The sequence below is a fragment of the Phocoena phocoena genome, chromosome 3 (assembly GCF_963924675.1).
Source record: "Phocoena phocoena chromosome 3, mPhoPho1.1, whole genome shotgun sequence".
Classification (NCBI taxonomy): domain Eukaryota; kingdom Metazoa; phylum Chordata; class Mammalia; order Artiodactyla; family Phocoenidae; genus Phocoena; species Phocoena phocoena.
The window spans coordinates 41,326,438-41,340,290 of NC_089221.1; the positions used below are offsets into that span (position 1 = coordinate 41,326,438).

At 36.9% G+C, this 13,853-nt stretch overlaps 1 protein-coding gene across 1 annotated transcript in view; it reads left to right on the plus strand.

Moving 5' to 3' along the window:
* The window catches only part of NDUFS4 (NADH:ubiquinone oxidoreductase subunit S4), a 120,943-nt gene that overhangs the window by 37,062 nt on the left and 70,028 nt on the right, over window positions 1-13,853 (plus strand). The window lies entirely within an intron of this gene.

Consider the following 13,853-nt stretch of genomic DNA (forward strand, 5'->3'; position numbering starts at 1 on the left):
GTACCACCATTTCATCAAGGAAAAAAATTTCAGTCTTGATTTATGCCAGTCAAAAAATTCTTTTGTTATAAATTTTGATAATCATTTTTGAAATTCGTGTCTGTAAGGAGCCACTTCTGGAGTGTATAACTAACCATCCCTAGGGTGTAGATTAAAATTAAGTTGTATACATTAGATGGTATTATTAATACTGAAGTTTTCTTTTTTTTGTTTTTGGCTGTGCCACATGGCTTACAGGATTTTAGTTCCCCAACCAGGAATTGAACCTGGGCCCTTGGCAATGAGAGTACAGGGTCCTAACCACTGGACCACCAGGGAATTGCCAAGATTTTTTTTTTCTTACTTCAACAGCTAGACTTAGCTAAAACATTTATTGATCCTTGGCCAAGTGCCAAGCACTTACTAAGGCTTTATATATGTTGTCTCATTTAATCCTCACAGTAACCATATGCATTGAGTAAAAATATGGTCAACACTACTTTCCAGTGTAATATTTTGAATTGATAATACAGTCACAGAGTTCTGTGTTTATAAAATAAATAGCATGTAAGGGTCTTCCTCTCATCTCCGTTCCCCATTTACCACTGCTCTCCCCACCCCCACCCCCAAGAAATCACTGTTATCAGTTTCTTATGCTTGGAATTTGTCTATGCATATTTAAGCAAATACATTCTTATTTCTTTTCGATTTTTCCATAGATGAAGCATGCTAATTGTAATATAATAATTTCCATTTTGTTTTCAATTTTACAACTTTTTATAAAAATCTTCACACATGCAAGAGAGTATAATGAATCCATAAACCCACCACATAAATTTAACATTGTAAATATTTTGCTGTTTTTTGCTCATTTTGCATTTATGTATTATATGTATATAGATAAGAAAAATACATGTATGATTATATGTACGTATATATGTATATGAGCAAAATGCACATACACATATAGTCTTTATTATCTAATCTATTTGAAAGTAAATTATAAATATCGTGGTACTCCATCGTTAAATACTTCCATTTTTAAAAGTAAACTACTACCAGTCAATGAAGGATTTTAAGCAAAGGAGTGGCATGATAGGATGTAATTCACTGATGATGTGGAAGACGCCTTTAAGGAAGATAAGACTAGAGTCAGGGAGGCCAGTTAAGTGTTGGATGTATTAGTCCAGCTGAGAGGGAATAAGGACAGAAATAGAGTAATGGATTTTGTAGTATTTTGTGGTTAATTAGACAGAAAAAGAAGTTAGCTGTTTACATTTCTTAGAGAAAATCTGGGAAATATGTGTTTGTTAATCCTTTGTAGGGTTCCTTTTCCTCTCTTGCCACTAAATGAACTGGTTTTATTTGTTATTGGAGGGAAAGGAAAGAAGATTTATTTCTTTCTACACCAGGCCCTCCATGTCAATTATTTAACATGTTATTTAATTCTGACAGTCATCCTGTGAGGTATTATTATCCTTATTTTCGCAGATGAGGAAATTGAAGTGCAGAGTTGTGAAGTAATTTGTTCAGGATTGTTTTGCTCTTCAGTGGCATATACGGAATTTTAACATGGCTCTGACCAACTCTGAAGTCACCATGTGACCATTTTTCACTTAAAAAAATGAAACGAATATGAATGTTAGTGATTTTTTTCTTCTCAATGTATTTGTAATTATTCTTAATCATGTAATCGTCAGCCTTTAAGAAATAGTGTGCCTAAGTGTACCAGATTTCCTGATGGACATACACTCCATCTTTGAATTGAAGAGTAAGCAATACCTACCAACTAGCTTTCTCTTTGGTGTAACATTGCTAGATAATGAATGCTGTGTTGTTCAACTATCATGTGTTATTTCTACATACGATTCAAACCAATCCCTGATCGTTTTATAGTAGTTAAAAGTTTTAAAGTAAAGATTCTTAAATTGAAGCAAATAAGCAACAAGTTCGAATAGTTCAAAGTGAAGATAAATGAATATAAAATACATAGCCTTTTTTTTTTTTTTTTTTTAATACATAGCCTTTTTAAAAAAAAGTTAGATGGGCTGTCTATGATGAAGCAGTAGCATTAAAGGTGGTGTGAAGCAAATCATATAACGACTTATTGACCCCTTCTGAGCTTTGGAGGCACAAGTAAATAAATCATGTTGACCTTAAAGACCAAAAATGGGGGCTTTCCTGGTGGCACAGTGGTTGAGAGTCCGCCTACCATTGCATGGGACACGGGTTCGTGCCCCAGTCTGGGAGGATCCCACATGCCGCGGAGCCTGCGTGTCTGGAGCCTGTGCTCCGCAACGGGAGAGGCCACAACAGTGAGAGGCCCGCGTACCGCAAAAAACAAAAAACTACATTTTTGGTCCTTTTTTTTTTTTTTTTTTGGCGGTGCGTGGGCCTCTCACTGTTGTGGCCTCTCCCGTTGCGGAGCGCAGGCTCCCTATGCACAGGCTCAGTGGCCATGGCTCACGGGCCTAGCTGCTCCGTGGCATGTGGGCCCCGTGGCATGTTGGTTTAACAGCTTCAATTTAGTCTTCTAAAAATTTGTAGAGACATGAGTGATTAATACATAGAGAGTACTTCTGCATACATACATGGAGAGACTTTCTCTAGGCAAAGCTATACATCTTTGGCTTTGACAAACTTTTGTTTGTATGTTTCTCTTTATTGGTAGTGTAAACCAGGGTTCAGCAGTTTCTTCACAAGGCATAGTCTTTTTGTTTTTAATTGTAAAATATACATAACACAAAATTTACCATTTGAACCATTTTAAAGTGTAGTTTAGTGACATTAAGTACATTCATATTATTGTGAAACCGTCACCACCATATAGCCCTGGAACTTTTTGTCATCTTCCAAAACTGAAACTCTGTACTGGTTAAACAATAACTTGCCATTATCCTGTGTCACTAGCCCCTGGTACCCACCATTCTACTTTCTGTCTAAGAATTTGACTACTTTCGGTACTTCATGTGAGTAGAAATCATGCACTGTTTGTCCTTCTCTGACTGGCTTATTTCACTTAGCATTTCTTCAAGTTTCATCCCTGTTGTAGCATATGTCAGAGTTTTCTTGCTTTTCAAGGCTGAATAAAATTTCATTGTACATATATACCACATTGTTTTTAATCCATTTATCCACCAGTAGACACTTGATTTTTTTCACTTTTTGGCTACCGTCAATAATGCTGCTATTAACATCTGGTGAACAAAAACCTCTTTGAGTCCCTGCTTTCAATTATTTTGGTTAAATAGCCAAAGTAGAATTGCCTGATGATATGGTAATTCTATTTTTAATTTTTTGAGGAATTGTCATACTGTTTTCCATAACACCTCCACCATTTTACATTCTAACTGGTGGTTTCAGTTTCTCCATATCCTTGCCAATACTTGCTCCTTTCTTCCTCTCTCCCTCCCTTGCTCCTTTTGCCATCCTAATGAGTAAGATGTAGTATATCTTGGTTTTGATTTACATTTCTTTCATAATTAGCGATATTGAAGATCTTTTCATGTGCTTATTGGTCATTTGTATACCTCCTTTGGAGAGATGTCTATTTAAGTCCTTTGTTCATTTTTGAATTGAGTTGGTTGTTGTTTTGTTGTTGAGTTTAACTAGTTCTCTATATATTTTGCATATACCTTGTCACATAAGTGGTTTGCAAATATTTTCTCCAGACCATTTCTTTTCCTTACTAAATTACATTCCATTGTATGGTTCTACCACAGTTTACCAGTTTACCTATTGAAGATGACATCTTGGTGGTTTCCAGTTTTGGGCAATTATGAATAAAGCTGTGATAAACATTCTTGTGCAGATTTTGTGTGGACTTATAATTTCAGTTCAATTGGGTAAACCCTAGTAACACAGTTGCTGGATTGTATGTTGAGACTGTTTAGCTTGGTACAAAGCTGCCAAACTGTCTTCTAAAGTGGCTCTACATACCATTTTGCATTCCTACCAGTGTGAATGAGATGTCTTCTTGCTCCACATGCTTATCAGTATTTGGTGTCAGTTTTTTGGATTTTAGTTATTCTAATTACTATGTAGTGGCATCTCATTTTTGTCTTCATTTTCAATTCCCTGATGACATGATGTTGAGGCACTTTCATATGCTTTTTTGCCATCTATATATCTTCTTTGGTGAGGTGTCTATTCAGGTCTTTTGCTCCCTTTTGATTGGGTTTTCTTATTGTTGGAATTTTAAGAGTTCTTTATATATTGTAAATAAAAGTTATTTATCAGATATGTGTTTTGCAAATGTTTTCTCCCACTCTGTGCTTGTCTTTTCATTCCTTAAAGTGTCTTTCACAGCTTCCCTGGTGGTGCAGTGGTTAAGAATCTGCCTGCCAACTCAGGGGATACAGGTTCAAGCCGTGGTTCGGGAAGATCCCACATGCCGCGGAGCAACTAAACCGGTGCGCCACAACTACTGAGCCTGCGCTCTAGAGCCGGTGAGCCACAACTACTGAGCCCACATGCTGCAACTACTGAAGCCCGCGTGCCTAGAGCCCGTGCTCTGCAACAAGAGAAGCCACGGCAATGAGAAGCCCGCGCACTGCAACGAAGAGTGGCCCCCACTTACTGCAACTGGAGAAAGCCCGCGTGTAGCAACGAAGACTCAATGCAGCCAAAAATAAATGAATAAAATAAGTAAATTTATTATTTTATTTTATTTTATTTTTTTTTTACGGTATGCGGACCTCTCACTGTTGTGGCCTCTCCTGTTGCGGAGCACAGGCTCCGGATGCGCAGGCTCAGCGGCCATGGCTCACAGACCCAGCTGCTCTGTGGCATGTGGGATATTCCTGGACTGGGGCACGAACCCCTGTGCCCTGCATCGGCAGACGGACTCTCAACCACTGCGCCACCAGGGAAGCCTGATCAGTGATCTTTGATTTACTATTGCAAAAAGATTATGATTTGCTGAAGGCTCAGATGATGGTTGCATTTTTTAGCAATAAAGTTATTTTAAAATAAAGGTATGTACTTTTAAAAAAAAAGATACAATGCTATTACACACTTAATTGATCACAGTGTAGTATAAATATAACTATTATATGCTCTGGGAAACCAAAACATTTGTGACTTGCTTTTTTGCTATATTTGCTTTATTGCAGTAGTCTGGAACTGAACCTGTAATATCTCCGAGATATGCCTGTAGTTGTTTTTCAAAATTTTCTTGGTTATTTTTGTGAATTTTTTCTTCCTGATAAGGATCATCTAATTTTATAAAAATTCTGCTAGGAAGTTTATTATTATTATATTTAATTTGTAGATTAAAAACTGACATCTGGGCTTCCCTGGTGGCGCAGTGGTTGAGAGTCCACCTGCCGATGCAGGGGACACGGGATCGTGCCCCGGTCCGGGAAGATCCCACACGCCGCGGAGCAGCTGGGCCCGTGAGCCATGGCCGCTGAGCCTGCGCGTCCGGAGCCTGTGCTCCGCAACGGGAGAAGCCACAACAGTGAGAGGCCCGCGTACCGCAAAAAAAGTAAAAATAAATTAAAAAAAAAAAAAAATCTTCTAAAAACTGACATCCTTATGGTAAATTAGCTTCCAGTTATTTACAAGACATGATAAAGTACAGCAACTCAATTCCTTCCTTTGAGGCGTTCCAAACCAGTAAAGTTATTCTTTAATGGCCAGTGTAGGTCAATGATTTGACCTTCCTAAATATGAACTTTTCACATATATTTGTTGTGTTTTGTAATATATTTATCATCACCATGACACCTATATCTCTTATTCTCTTTGTTTTAAGCTCATGTATATTTATTTTGATATCCTATTGGTATAAACTTGGGTATATTTCTCCTTTACATTTTCCATCATGCCCTCCAGTTTCTTTGTTACCACCCTGTGAAACCTTGCCCACATTCTCCTCCTTGTTACTCTTCAGTTCCATTCCAAAGTCTGGTATGTGAGCATAATTACTCTTATCCCTCTTGCACAAATCTCCTTAGTCTGTTGGATGACTCTCAAAGGATTACTTTAAGGTTTTGGCTTGAGCTGTGTCCAGAGGCACAACAGCTGTAAGATCCTGCTGCAAGTTCTACCTGGCTCAGAAGAAAGGGAAAATATCTATGAGCAGGATATTATAATTTTTACTGACTTGACCAGTTGAACATTTTAAGATAATATTAAGTACTTATGTAAAGATTAAAAATTATTGCAATAAATCTGATTTAGAATTAAGTAACTAATTTGTGAATAGATTATAAACTGTCATCACTGTTATTTCCACTGCATTAACCAAATTTATAGGATCTTTGCCTTTCCTTTTACTCTACATATTTTCCCAGAATATTAAGGTGGTCTCCTGACCTCCCATCTTTTTTCTTTTTAAAAAATTATTTATTTATTTAGGCTGCATTGGGTCTTCATTGCTGCACACGGGCTTTCTCTAGTTGCAGCAGGCGGGGGCTGCTCTTTGTTGCGGTGTGAGGGCTTCTCATTATAGTAGCTTCTCTTGTGGAGCATGGGCTCTAGGTGCATGGGCTTCAGTAGTTGTGGCACGTGGGCTCAGTAGTTGTGGCACATGGCCTTAGCTGCTCCATGGCATGTGGGATCTTCCCGGACCAGGACTTGAACTCGTGTCCCCTGCATTGGCAGGTGCATTCTTAACTGCTGTGCCACCAGGGCCCATTTTTATTTTTTCTGTTAACAATTCATTCTTTCTTGCTTCTATCTAGTGAGTACAGTATGATGAAGACAGTTTAAATTTTCTCTATAGATTCAAGATTTTGAAGAGCTTTAAGATCATCAACTTGAAGGTGACTGACCCAAATATCAACATATTTTAAGCCTGAGATAGTTATTGTGGCACAAAGTATATGGATATATTATTATCTTACTATTTCTGCTAGAACTTTTAGTAATATTTCCTTATGTTTTAGTATGGAACTGAACACTTTCTGATTTAATGTGAATTTGGGTTAATTCTGTTTGCAGTAAATTGACAACAGGCATAATTGGTTTTAGTCAAAAGGCTGAGGATTCATTGATTCATTAATAATTTTTATAGGATTAGGAATTTTACTTTGTCTATAAGTCCAGCAGATCATTACTGGTCCCTAGAAGTTACTGGTTTAATTTTAATGTTTTTAAAACCATATTCAGTTATTTGTAAGGATGTTTTTGTTATCTATAGTTGAACACAAAGTACCCCAATATTCATTTGCTTGAAACAGCAACAGTCATTTGTTTTACTCAGAAATCTGAAATTTGGGCAGGGCTTGGCAGGGAAGCTTATCTCTGCTGCAGGTGGTGTCTGCTGGGATGGCTCAACTTGGGCTAGAGGATTCATGTCTAATAGCTTGCCCACTTGGCTAGCAAAGTGGTATTGGCTGTTGATTCCTCTTCACATGGGTTTTTGTGGGGCAGGCTGGACTTCCTCACAACATGGTGGCTGGGTTCCAAGAGAGAATATCCCAAGAAACAATGTTCTAAGAGACAAGAAGTAGAAACTGTTAGTTTTTTAAGGTCTGAGCCTGGAAATACGCATAGCCTCACTTCCGTATTATATTGATCAAGGTGTCACAGGACTAGATTCTAGGAATAGAGAACATAGACCTCCAGCCCCTCATGGGAAGGAGGAGTGTCAAAGGAATTTGGAGCCATGTTTTCAAACTGCTACAATAATATGGGAGTTTTACTATTCTTAGTTGATAAAGTTACTTTGCTTCAGGAGGAGAATAGTGTTAGTACTTGGAGTCAGCAATGTGATTCTTATTCAGATACTATTTTTAGTGCAAATGATTTCTTTTTATCTTTTCACCATTAAGACTTTTTGAAGAGTATATTTTGAAGTATTAAAAAAGTATTTGTAAGACGTCTATGTAGAAAACCACAAAACTTTGATGAAAAAAATCAAAGAAGATCCTAATAAATATACATGGATAGGAAGATTCAATATTGTTAAAATGTCATTTCCTCCCAACTTGATGTATAGATTCAGCACAGTTCCAATCAAAACCCCAGCAAGCTACTTTGTGGATGTCAAGAAACTGATTATATACTGGAAGGCAAAAGACCCAAAATATTCAATATAATAGTGAAGAAGGATAACAAAGAGGACTGACACTAACTGACTTCAAGATTTAGTATACAACTGCAATAATCAACACAGTGATCAGCAAATAAATCAATGGGTAGAATTGATAGTCCAGAAATAGACTAGTCAAAGATAGGTAACTGATCTTGGAGGGAGGAGCAAAGGCAATCCAGTGGAGAAAAGATAATCTTTTTAATAACTGGAACTGGAACATAACCACATGCCAAAAAAAAAAAAGAATCTACACATTGACCTTACACCTTTCACGAAAATTAACTCAAAATGGATCATGGATCTAAATGTAAGAAGCAAAACTATCAAACTTCTAGAACATAACATAAGAGACAATCTAGGTACCTTGGTTTGGGGCTGAGTTTTTAGATACAACATCAAAAACACCATCCATGAAAGAAAAACATAGATGAGTTGGACTTCATTAAAATTAAAAGCTTCTGCTCTTTGAAAGACACTTTAAGAGAAAGAAAAGCACAGAGTTGGAGACAATATTTGCGAAACACATCTGATAAATAATTTTTATCTACAATATACAAAGAATTCAAAATTCAACAATAAGGAAAAAAAATTCAATTTAAAAATAGGCGGGGCTTCCCTGGTGGCGCAGTGGTTGAGAGTCCGCCTGCCGATGCAGGGGACGCGGGTTTGTGCCCTGGTCCGGGAAGATCCCACATGCCACGGAGCGGCTGGGCCCGTGAGCCATGGCCGCTGGGCCTGCGCGTCCGGAGCCTGTGCTTCACAACGGGAGAGGCCACAGCAGTGAGAGGCCCGCGTACCGCAAAAAAAAAAAAAAAAAAAAAAAAATAGGCGAAAGATCTGAACAGATACCTCACTAAAGAAGATATGTAAATGGAAAATAAGCATATGAAAAGGTGCCTCAACATCATATGTCATTAGGGAATTGAAAATTAAAACAATGAGATGCCACTACACACCTATTAAAATAGGTAAAATCCAAGAAACTGACAACACCAAACACTTGTGAGAATGAAGAGAACAGGAAGACTCATTTATTGCTGGTGGGAATGCAAAATGGAACACCCACTTTGGGAGACAGTGTGGCAGTTTTTTACAAAGCTAAGCATAGTCTTAACATATAAGCCATGAGTTGTGTTCCTAGGTATTTACCCAAAGAGTTGCAAACTTATGTCCTCACAAAAACTGCACGTGAATATCTTTAGCAGAAACAACCCAAATGTTCATCATGAAATTAATGGATAAACAAATGTGTATATGCTTTTGAAAGTTGTAACTCCTTAGATTTTTAAAGAAAATCAGATTATGAGTTGACTAGTTATTCCATAGCATTTTCATAGGGGATTATTAAAACAAACTAGAACTATAATCAGTTCCACTTATTAGAATCACATAGACTCTTCAGTAGAAAAAAAAGAGAGGAACAAGCCCTCATTTTACACATTTACAAAAATGAAATCGAGATGCGGAGACGTTAAGTGATTTGCTCATAGACACAACAGTAAGTAGTAAAATTCAGAGTTAGAAATAATATCTCTTAATATCCATTTCCAGGATACCTCATTGTCTTACAGGAAACTTATACAAAAAAACTAAATAGAATAAATTGTTTGTATACTCTAATAATAATTGATTAGTAACAGTCACAGCCCTTTGGGCTCAGAATTAAGATTGACACTTAAGAAACTTGGAAATGTGAACAGACCAGTTAAAACAAGTGGGTGGATAGCAAGGCAAGTTCATGAAGCAAACAAAATTTCTAAGTTTCTCAAAAATGGGTACTAGGGACCTCCCTGGTGGTCCAGTGGTAAAGAATCCACCTTCTAATGCAGGGGACATGGGTTTGATCCCTGGTCTGGGAATTAAGATCCCACATGCCACAGGGCAACTAAGCTCGCGCGCCACAACTACTGAGCTCATGCACCTCAATGAGAGAGCCCACGTGCTGCAAACTACAGAGCCCATGCGCCCTGGAGCCTGCACACTGCAACTAGACAAGAGAAAACCCGCGCACCACAACTAGAGAGAAGCCTGTGTGCCATAACGACGAGCGTGGAGACAAAAGATCCTGCACGCCTCAATGAAGATCCCGTGTGCTCCAACTAAGACCCAATGCAGCCCAAAAAAAAAGGGGAACTAAATAGCAAGATAAAATTACCATTTATTTACTAATCATTACACATTAGTCATTTCTGTATGTACACTTAACTTCCTAGTATTATGATACATGGCCCAATAAAATATGATTATTAATATTTGACTGTTGGCTGTTGCTAATAATGCTGCTATGAATATTACAAATATCTGTTTGAGTCCCTCCTTTCAGTTATTTTGGGTATGTACCCATAAGTGGAATTGCTGGATCACGTGTTAATTCTGTTTAGTTTTTTTAGGAATTGCCATACTGTTTTCCACAGCAACTGCATTTTACATTCCCACCAGCAATGCAGAAGGGTTCCAATTTCTCCATATTCCACCAATGCTTATTTTTTCCCAACCATCCTAATGGGTATGAAGTGATATCTCATTGTAGGTTTGACTTGCATTTCCCTAGTGATTAGTAATGTTGAGCATCTTTTCATGTGCTTATTGGTTATTTGTAGATCTTTAGATAAATGTGGCTTCAAATTCTTTTCCCATTTGTAATTGGGTTGTTTTTTTCTTGTTTGACTCCCTCCTTTGAAACTCATTATTCCTATGTACCAATTTGTAGGAGCTCTTTTACTTTTTTTTTTTTAGCCCTGTTGCGCAGCTTGTGGGATAAAACCTGAGACCCCAGCCGTGAAAGCACTGAATCCTAACCATTGGACCGCCAGAGAATTCCCTACCTATTTTGGATATTGATCCTTTACTGTTTTGTGTTGTAAAGATTCCTTGTTTGTTACCTTATTCTTTTTTTTTTTTTTTTTTTTTGTGGTACGTGGGCCTCTCACTGTTGTGGCCTCTCCCGTTGCGGAGCATAGGCTCCGGATGCACAGGCTCAGCGGCCATGGCTCACGGGCCCAGCCGCTCTGTGGCATGTGGGATCTTCCCGGACCGGGGCACGAACCCGTGTCCCCTGCATCGGCAGGTGGACTCTCAACCACTGCGCCACCAGGGAAGCCCTACCTGTCTTATTCTTAATTTATCGTATTTTGGTTTAGAAGTTTTTTTGTAGTAGCTTCTGTCATTTTTTACTTTATGCTTTCTAGGTTTTATATTTTGTTTAGTAACGTTTTTATACTCTAATATGACTAAAAATATTTTCTTTACTTCTTCCACTTCACTGTTGTGGTGTTCTTTACAGGCTAATAAACAAAAAGATATTTGCTATATAGTTCATATTTAATCTAAAATTAACTGTAGATTATATTTTGTAGGTATAATTAATTAAATGCTGTGTTCGTAATTGACTGTAGATCTCTGTTGCTACCTTAACTATCTAGAATTGGAGGAGAATTTTTCTCCACATCTGAGGTTTGTTTTTTAAGAATTGCTGTCTCTGTGTTTCAGGAGTAGCTACTTGGCACATGACTTAATATATATAACCCATATATATACATATACATATATACATTGTGTGTTTTTTAGGCAAATTTTTCTGAAATAAATTATATGTGAATATATTGTTTCAAATAATAAATAAGAATTTCTACTTATAATTTCTTTGCATTCTAGCCTATCTTTTTCTTACAAAAAATTTTTATTTTATTTTTAAAAATTATTTATTTATTTATTTATTTGGCTGTGTTAGGTCTTCATTTCTGTGCGTGGGCTTTCTCCAGTTGCGGCGCGCGGGCCTCTCACTGTTGTGGCCTCTCCCATTGCGGAGCACAGGCTCTGGACGCGCAGGCTCAGTGGCCATGGCTCACAGGCCCAGCCGCTCCGCAGCATGTGGGATCTTCCCAGACCAGGGATCGAACCCATGTCCCCTGCATTGGCAGGCAGATTCCCAACCACTGCGCCACCAGGGAAGCCCTATTTTTATTTTTAACTTTTCTGGTAATATTATTTTACTTAACATCTTTTGTCTTTTATTGTGTTGCCTTTTACATACAGGCTGATAAAAATATAAGCATAATTTTTCATCTGTGTATTTGTTTATAATAGTTATCTGTTTACAGAAAATGACATACAGCTTCATTCTTATGATTAGTTGGAGATCAATCTAAAATTATTAAAATATATCTACCATTAAAGTATATATACTTTAACATTTTAAAAAATTTACTTTGGGTTACAGCTAATGTACAATAAGATTTTAGCATACAATTTAAAAGAAAATTGTTTAAATCAATCAAACCTACTGTATAATTTTACATTACACAGTTTGTGGATTACAGAGTTTTAATCTAATTTCCACTATTTTGATCTAACACTTCTATTCATTAGAGGAATTAGGTAGTTCCATTTTCTTGAAATATAGCTATATTTTCTTTTCCTTTTAAAATATTTATTTAATTTATTTGGCTGTGTCAGGTCTTAGTTGTGGCATGAGGGATCTTTTGTTGTGGTGCGTGGTCTGTGTGTGTGGCATGGGGGCTCTAGAGCACGCAGGCTCAGTAGTTGTGGTGCGTGGGCTCTCTAGTTGTGGTGTGTGAACTCAGTAGTTGTGGCCCACTGGCTCTAGAGCACGTGGGCTCAGTAGTTGTGGTGTGTGGGCTTAGTTGCCCTGTGGTATGTGGGATCTTAGTTCCCCGACCAGGGATTGAAGCCGCGTCCTCTGCATTGGAAGGCAGATTCTTACCCACTGGGCCACAAGGGAAGTCCCTGCATTTTCTAATACTTCTAATATTTCAAGTTTTCCTGAGTTCCCTTATCATTGCCTCACTTTTTTCTTGCAATATATGGATTTATTTATAAATACTCAAAACGTTCTTATTGTTATATTATTGCTCTTAGTGATTTCCAGAGTAAATAGATTTTAAAAGGTACTTAATTATACTTCTTTAGTATTATAACAACTAGAACATATATTTTAACTGTTTGTATAAATAATTTAAAATAATATCCATGTAGGTGTATTTTGTGTGGATATATTTCTGAGCAAGGTATTTATAGTGATAATGAATTGTATTAATTAGGGGAAATAATTGATATTTTTAAAAAATATATGTTCATGAAACAAAGCCTTTTGTATTATGAGTTATCTTTATGTTATTAGTAGGTAGATTTTCTATAAAGCTGTGTACAATGTAGCTGTTGAAAGTTGAACATTTGGCATGAAGTTTTACATGAATTATTGGTGATTATATTGCATTAAATAAAAGAATTGAATATATTCAATTGGTTTGGAAACTCAAGTCAATTGTGTATACTAACTTACTTTCTAAAGAGAAATCTACATAGGATGGTTTAATATTTTGGAAAATTCTAAAATACTAAATTGTCACAATCATCGACGGCTATTGCATTCATTAGTATAAACTACAGTGTGTACATGAAATAAAAAAAATCTGTTAGCTTTTCATAATTTCCTTGGGGTGAGAGTGGGACCATGCTAATACAAAGGAGTTAGATTCTGTGCAGATTTTATTTCTGACTTAATATTTCTATTTCAGCTATTCAGACTTTATTCAATTCTGTGAATGGGTCACAGGATTAAACCAATAACATTGGTTTAAATGATGCAAATCATTCCTATTTAAACTTTTGTTTTGAAATTAGAGTGAAGGAACTTTTTGTTAACATTATGTAATTAAATTCTACAACTTTTACTTTAGTCCATTAAGAATATGATGGAGATTTTTCTTTTTCTTTCTGATGCCATCATTTAGGAATCAGCATTCCAGAAGTGTTGATATAGCTTTGCATTTTTCTTCCTTGTAATGACAAACTAGCCAGTGTGCATTCA